Source organism: Bison bison, unplaced genomic scaffold (assembly GCF_000754665.1).
Source record: "Bison bison bison isolate TAMUID 2011002044 unplaced genomic scaffold, Bison_UMD1.0 scf7180017864373, whole genome shotgun sequence".
Classification (NCBI taxonomy): Eukaryota; Metazoa; Chordata; class Mammalia; order Artiodactyla; family Bovidae; genus Bison; species Bison bison.
Window position 1 is genome coordinate 6,444,890 of NW_011494945.1, and position 8,450 is coordinate 6,453,339.

General features: G+C 38.8%; 1 protein-coding gene across 1 annotated transcript in view; it reads right to left on the reverse strand.

Annotated features, from left to right (window-relative positions):
* The window catches only part of LOC105000705 (transmembrane protein FLJ37396), a 128,475-nt gene that overhangs the window by 100,180 nt on the left and 19,845 nt on the right, over positions 1-8,450 (reverse strand). The window lies entirely within an intron of this gene.

An 8,450-nucleotide genomic window follows, 5' to 3' on the forward strand; every position in this document is an offset into this window, starting at 1 on the left:
AAGTGAAAGTGAAGTCGCTCAGTCGTGTCCGACTCCTAGTGAGTCCAATTTATTAAATGAGATTGAATCCCCCCTGCCTGACCTCCATTGTCTTCATAAAGGCTTGTGGGGCTTACACACTAAATGTTTGAGTGGTGGTCACTTCTGCTTTCTATCACTTCTGCTGGAACAAATAATAGGTATGTACAGGATCCCTCTACATGCCGAAAGCATATATCCATAACTTTTTTGAAGGCATGAGCTTCTGACCAGAGGGAATAGACTGTGGGTGGAGAGCTGTGTAACATGATCATCATCCATGTAACTTTTGGACTCAAAAGAAAATCATGCTTATGTATATGAAAGTATTTTCTTAATTTTAAATGCTTATATTTGTCCTATACCTTTTATAAATAAAATAGTTGATGACCGCACCCTCCCCTACTCCCCACCACCACCCCAGTTCACAGCCTGTCAGATTCAATACAACTGTATGCTAAGTAATTAGTGTCAATATTTTTATTAGCAACACAGATTAACTTCATGACCCAGAATGAGACACATCAATTGCAAGAGATTCAGTAGATGACGTGTTTCCTCTGCTACTGCTGCACTCATCTGTCCTGGACAAGGGGGTAGAGTCAACTTGGGCCACCTTAAGGAAGTTTTAAATCTTTAAATCTTCCTTTTAAGACTTCTATTTTTCATTTTCAGAGGTATTTCCTCAAGTTAATCTGCTGGATTTTCAAAAAATATGTAAGATATAGAGTTTTTTTTTGTGTGTGTAGAGGCTACCTTTGGAAGCCTATTTATTCTTTTTATAAATATTATAAATGGAAATGAGCATCGTGTTCAGTCAAGGTTGTGAACCTGCAGAGTTATAAATCTGTCATGTTTGGCACACTGCTGGAGCTCAATAAAATGCACTGTTGTTGTTCTCAGCAAAAGCAAAATGTTATGAAAACTATTTGCCACTTGGCAGTGAGTGTCCTTTCAAGTTGGGCAAACAGTTAAACAGCTGCCTTAACAGCTGCATTCCAACTAGCAGCCAAGAGTGGCAGCAACACAGACTGACATTTTTCTTCCAAAGGGTGGACATTCTGCTTTTATTTTCTGATCCATTTTCAACACTTCACAGCTCAGAAATGAGAACATTTATTCCGGCATCACTTAGCTTGCTACACAGTCAAATACAGTATTCACAAAATTAACATAAGGAGAAGTTGGTCATTGCCAACTGTCCATGAAATGCATCCAACCCAGAGGAATCCATGCCTGCTGAGCACTCATGACTAGTGTTAAAGCGACAAACAACTATTTATTCTGGGAGGCGGAAAGGTGGGTTTCTTTTATTGAGCACCTACTCTGTGTGAGGCAGGCACTGGGCTCTCATTTAGTCTCAGAAAAGATTCTCAAGAATTGTTTCAATAGTGTTTTTTTAAAATAAATACATTTAATTATCAATTGTAAACAAACCAAAATCCCCTTTATTAACTATGTTTAAAAAGTGATAGAATCTAAGCTGTAAGAAAAAGATGGTAAGATTAGCTTGAGCAGGGTGTGAGGGTGTTCAGTGTGTAAAGTGGGCTTCAAAGGGTTCAGGGATGTTAAGAGAAATACTTAGTAACTTTAGAGTATTATAGGAAAATGTATAATTAATGTCAAAAACTTCAAAGTGACTACAAAAAGAATGGAAATGCAACACAGACCTTCCCAAGCTAGTGGGGCAGGTGGGGGCAGTGAGGGATAGGAAATGGGTCTTTTAAATCCAACAGAGGGTAGGAAAAGAGAAAAAAAGAGAAAGAAGTATGTAAGAAATGAAGTCAAATATTTTGGTAACTATGATAAATGTAAATGGCTAAAGCCCATCTATCAAAACACATGCATCAGCAGTTTTGAACATTTTTAAAGCCACTAACATTTGGTAATGTGATGTGTACCAAAATAAAACAATGATTTTTATCCTAGCAAATGCCAGAATAGAATTTAAACTGTAAGCAAGTCTCCCCTGTATCACCATGGGGCAATTCTATCTTCTTCATGAAGACCTGCACTCTATAATCTCCCTATGTAAACCACTTCTGATACTTGGTCATCTTTGATCATCAACATATTCTTCCTCTGTACAGATGAAATTTCTCTTGTTATACATTATATGCCTTCTGGATCAGTAAGACCATTACAACAAAAAGCCACAGCCATCAGTGGCTTAAGGAACAAAATTGATTAAATGTGACTAATGTAATGTGTTTGGAAAATGTGTGTAAAGTAATGTGTCTGCTCCTCTTGGACATTCAGTGACCCCGGTTCCTTCCAGGTCAGTGCCATCATCCCCTAGGCATTGTTCAAACATAGTTGTGTTTTCTCTTTAGTGTGGCTATAGAACATGATCTTTAGCTGGATGAAGGGACGCAGACAGATATATTCGATGTTCTGAATTGGTTAACCTGCTTCTACTTCTAGTTTGTTGTTGTTGTTCAGTTGCTCAGTCATGTCCAACTCTGAGACCCCGTGGACTGCAGCATGCCAGGATTCCCTGTCCTTTGCTATCCCCCAGAGTTTGCTCAAACTCCTGTCCATTGAGTTGATGATGTCATCCAACCACCTCATCCTCTGTCACCTGCTTCTCTTCCTGCCCTCAGTCCTTCCCGGCATCAGGATTTTTTCCAGTGAGTTTACCAAGAGCTTTGTTTCTTTGGCATCTATTGAGCTGTGCTGCGCTTAGTCACTCAGTTTTTGCAACCCATGGACTGTAACTTGCCAGGCTTCTCTGTCCATGGGGACTCTCCAGGCAAGAATACTAGAGTGGGTTGCCATGCCCTTCTCCCAATCCAGGGATTGAACCCAAGTCTCCTGCATTGCAGGCAGATTCTTTACCAGCTGAGCCACCAGGGAAGCCCAAGAATACTGGAGTGGGGAGCCTATACCTTCTCCAGGAGATCTTCCTGATCCAAGAATCAAACCGAGGTCTCCTGCATGCAGGCAGATTCTTTAACAGCTGAAGTACCTATTGAGATTAGCATGTGATTTTATTTTTTAATATGGTGAATTTCACAGATAATCTATTGTTAAAGGCAAAACTGCTTTTTTAGAATAAATCCCACTTGGTAATGACCTTTTTTTTTTTTTAAGTAAAATGAACTCACTTTGCTACCATGGTGTTCAGGATGTTTGCTTTTATGTTAAAGCAGGCTTAAAATTCAAAAACCTAAGATCATGGCACCCAGTCCCATCACTTTAAGGAAAATAGATGGGGAACAAGTGGAAACGATGACAAATTGTATTTCCATGGGCTGCAAAAATCGCTGTGGACGGTGACTGCAGCCATGAAATTAAAAGATGCTTACTCTTTGGAAGGAAAGCAATGACAAACCTAGACAGTGTATTAAAGAGCAGAGACATCATTTTGCTGATGAAAGTCTGTATAGTCAAAGCTATGGTTTTTCTAGTAGTCACATATGGATGTGAGAGTTGAACCATAAAGAAGGTTGAGCACCAAAGAATGATGCTTTCAAACTGTGGTGCTGAAGAAGACTCTTGAGAGTCCCTTGGCCTGCAAGATCAAACCAGTCAATCCTAAAGGAAAACAACCCTGAATATTCATTGGAAGGACTGATGCTGAAACTGAAGGTCCAATACTTTGGCTACACAATGCAAAGAGCTGATTCATTGGAAAAGACCCTGATGATGGGAAAGATTGAGGGCAGGAGAAGAAAGGGGCAATAGAGGATGAAATGGTTGGATGCCATCACTGACTCACTGGACATGAGTTTGAGCAAACTCATGGAGATAGTGAAGTACAGGAAAGCTTGTTGTGCCACAGTCCACAAGGTCGCAAAGAATTGGACACGACTGAGCAACTGAACAACAACCTCTATATTCCAATATAATTCCTTATTACAGACTACCTTAACCTTAAAATTTTGTTTTCATGCTGTATTCCACTCTAAAGCTAGCAATTTTTTTTCTGCAGTCTACCTTTTACTATCCAAATGAAAACCTTATGATTTAAACCATACACCTCCTTCCTATAATTCATGCAAATGTTTAAATACTTCTACATAAAACTCCACAATATATTTTATTCTTGCTACTTTGAAAGTCAGTTATTTTTTACCCATGTATTTGTCTTTCCTGTTGCTCTTCTTTCTGGAAGGTCTGTGCTTCCATTTGAGTTCATTTTCCTTTACCCTGAAGAACTTCCTTTAATATTTTTCATAGTGTGGGTCTGCTATTGATGGATTCTCTCAACTTTTATTTGTCTGAATAAGTCTATTTTTCCTATGATCTCTAAAGGTATTTTATCTGGATACAAATTTGACAGATTTTTTTTCTTTCAGCACTTCAAATGTCTTTTGGCTTCCATAATTTCAGTACAATAGTCATCTGCTTTATTGTTCCTTTGTGATAAAGTAATGTGCCTTGTTTTCTCTTGCTGCTTTTAAGACTTCATCTTTGTCAGCAGTTCAGCTACAATACACTTATTTACCTAATCCTTTGCATGTATCCTTGCTGTGGATCAAGGTTCATTGAACTTCTTTAATGTTTGAAATGATGTCTATCACCAGTTTCGGAAATTTCTTGACTATTATGTTTTCATATATTGCTTCTACCCCTTTTTCTAATACTTATCCTTCTATGACTCTAATTAATATATGTTTAATTGCTTCCCCATATTCCATATGTCTCTTATACTAGTTTTATTCTTTCCATTCTTTTTGTCTCTGTGCTTCAGTTTTGTGTATTATCAACTTATCTGTCCTCAAGTTCACTCTTTGCTCAGTCCAAGCTATTGTTAAAACTATAAATGAATTCTCAATTTTAGCTATTATATTTTTTAAATCTATAAAGCATGTTAAATCATTTTTATAGATTCCAATTCTGTCAAAATTATCCATCATTTTATCTATTTTGTCCCATCTTTTCCTTTTCTTCCCTGCACATAAATAATTATTTAAAAAACCCTGCCTGCTAATTTGAATATCTGGATCATCTATGGATCTGCTTTTATCATTTGCATTTTCTCTTATCATTCACATTTTCTTGCCTCTTCTCAAGTCTTGTAATTTATTACATGCCATATTTTGGGTTTAAAATGAACAAATGGGACTTGTAATGATGTTATTTTCCCTCATAAAGGTTCTCCATTTTCCTCTGTTAGATGCATAATTTGAAGGGCTGACGACCTTAATACAACAAGGAACTGAACTAAATTGGTGCTGATTCCAATTTTAGACTCAGTCTACCTCTTGCTTTTTTTCTTAAGGTGTGGCTCACTTGGACTTCTGATGGGTAGCTTGGGAGGTCTATTTCAACACTTAAACACTATGGGAGATTCAGTCTGCCCTTTGGGAGTTTTGTTTAGCTCATTAGCCTCCCACCTCATGTAGCCTGAAAATCTGGCAAAGTCTTGAGAGGAAAATTTATCAAGTGTTCCATGTTGATTTCTGTCATTAGTAGAAATTTGTCTTCAAAGCACTGTGGATAGATTTCACCATGACTTTGCAGTCCACCTTATTTCTTGGGTATGGCCTTCTAAGGCTTCTGACTCATAGTTGGTCATTCCCTTCCTTCTCATGCCTGAAATTCCCTCCTTCAAAAGTTTTGAGCTTAGCCTCCCATTCCATCAAGTTCAATATCTGGCAAAAACTTGAAGAAGAGACCTGTCATATGTTTGATGCAGTCCCTTTTTCTTGTTGTTCAGTCCCTCAGTCATGTCCAACTCTTTGCAACCTCTGGGACTCCAGCATGCCAGGCATCCCTGTCCTTCACTATCTCTTGAGTTTTCTCAAACTCGTGTCCATTGAGTGGGTGATGCCACTCATCCATCTAACTCCTTTGTTGCCCCATTCTCCTCCTGCTCTCAATCTTTCCCAGCATCAGAGTCTTTTCCAACGAGTTTGCTCTTTGCATCAAGTGGTCAAAGTATTGGAGCTTCAGCTTTAGCATAAGTCCTACTAATGAATATTCAGGGTTGATATCCTTTAGGATTGACTGGTTTGATCTCCTTACAGTCCAAGGGATTCTTAAGAGTCTTCCCCAACACCACAGTTCAAAAGCATCAATTATTTGGTGCTCAGCCTTATTTATGGTCCAACATCTGTACATGACCAATAGAAAAACAATAGCTCTGACTAAATGGACCTTTGTCGGCAAAGTGATGTCTCTGCTTTTTAATACTCTGTCTAGGATTGCCACAGCTTTTCTTCCAAGGAGCAAGCATCTTTTAATTTCATGGCTGCAGTCACCATCTAGTGATTTTGGAGTCCAAGAAAATAAAGTTTGTTATTCTTTCTATTGTTTCCCCATCTATTTGCCATGAAGTGATGGGACTGAATACCATGATCTTAGTTTTTTGAATGTTGAGTTTTAAGCCAGCTTTTTCACTCTCCTCTTTCACCTTCATCAAGAGGTTCTTTAGTTCCTCTTGACTTTCTACCATTAGGGTGGTGTCATCTGCATATCTGAGGTTACTGATATTTCTCCTGGCAATCTTGAATTCAGCTTGTAACTCATCCAGCCAGGCATTTCACATGATGTACTCTGCATATAAGTTAAATAAGCAGGGTGACAATATACAGCCTTGATATACTCCTTTCCCAATTTGGAACCAGTCCATTGTTTCATGTCCAGTTCTAACTGTTGCTTCTTGACCCACTTACAGATTTTACAGGAGGCAGTAAGGTGGTCTGTTATTCCTATCTCTTTAATAACTTACCACAGTTTGTTGTGATCCACACAATCAAAAGCTTTAGTGTAGTATATGAAACAGAACTAGGTATTTTTTCTGGAATTTCCTTGCTTTTTCTATGATACAATGGATGTTAGCAATTTGATCTCTGGTTCCTCACCCTTTTCTAAATCCAGCTTGTACATTTGGAAGTTCTCAGTTCACATACTGTTGAAGCCTTGTGAAATGAGCACAATTGTATGGCAGTTTGAACATTCTTTGGCATTGCCTTTCTTTAGGATTGGAGTGAAAACTGACCTTTTCCAGTCCTGTGGCCACTGCTGAGTTTTCCAAATTTGCTGGCATATTGAGTGCAGCACTTTACAGCATCCTCTTTTGGAATTTTAATAGCTCAGTTGGAATTCCATCACCTGCACTAGCTTTGATCATAGCGAGCTTTCTAAGGCCCACTTGATTGCACACTCCAGGATGTTTGGCTCTAGGTGAGTGACCACACCATCATGGTTATCCAGGTCATTAAGACATTTTTGTATAGTTCTTTTGTGTATTCTTACCACCTCTTCTTAATCTCTTCTGCTTCTGTTAGGTCTATACTCTGTTCTTTATAGTGCCCATCTTTGCATCAAATGTTCCCTTGGTATCTCTAATTTTCTTGAAGATATCTCTAGTCTTTCCTATTCTATTGTATCCCTCTACGTATTTGCATTGTTAAGAAGCCTTTCTTAACTCTCTCTGCTATTCTCTGCAACTCTGCATTCAGATGGCTATATCTTTCTTTTTCTCCTTTGCCTTTTGCTTCTCTTTTCTCAGCTATTTGTAAGACCTCCTCAAACAACTATTTTGCCTTTTGGCATTTCTTTTTCTAGGGGATGATTTTGATCACTGCCTCCTGTACAATGTTATGAACCTCTGTCCATAGTTCTTCAGGCACTCTAGCAGATCTAATCCCCTGAATCTATTTGTCACTTCCACTGTATAATCATAAGGGATTTGATTTTGGTCATAACTGAATGACCTAGTGCTTTTGCCTATTTTTTTCAATTTAAGTCTGAATTTTACAATAATGAGCTCATGATCTGAGTGACAGTCAGCTCCAGGTCTTGTTTTTGCTGACTGAATAGAATTTCTCCATCTTTGGTTGCAAAGAATAAATCAATCTGATTTCAATATTGACCATCTGGTGATGTCCATGTGTAGAGTTGATTCTTGCATTGTTGGAAGAGGGTGTTTGCTATGACCAGTGTGTTCTCTTGGCAAAACTCTGTTAGCCTTTGCCCTGCTTCATTTTGTACTCCAAGGCCAAACTTGCCTGTTACTCCAGGTATCTCTTGACTTCCTACTTTTGCATTCCAATCCCCTATGATGAAAATGACATCTTTTTTTGGTGTTAGTTCCAGAAGGTCTTGTAGGTCTTCATAGTACTTGTCAACTTCAGCATCTTCAGCATTAGTGGTTGGGCATAGACTTGGATTACTGTGATGTTGAATGGTTGTCCACCAAGATGGTGGAGAAGGACGTGTGCTCATCTTCTCCTGCAAGAACACCAAAACTGCAGCTAGCTGCTAAGCACAATTGATAGGAGAATGCTGGAACCCACCAAAAAAGATACCCCATGTCCAAGGACAAAGAAGAAGCCACAAACAGATGGTAGGAGGGACATAATGCTGTTTAAAATCAAAATACCTGCCAGAGACTCTTAGAGGACACAGACAAAACCTTGTGTGCACTAGGACCCAGGGAAAGGAGCAGTGACCCCCCAACTACAGTCTGAGCCAGACCT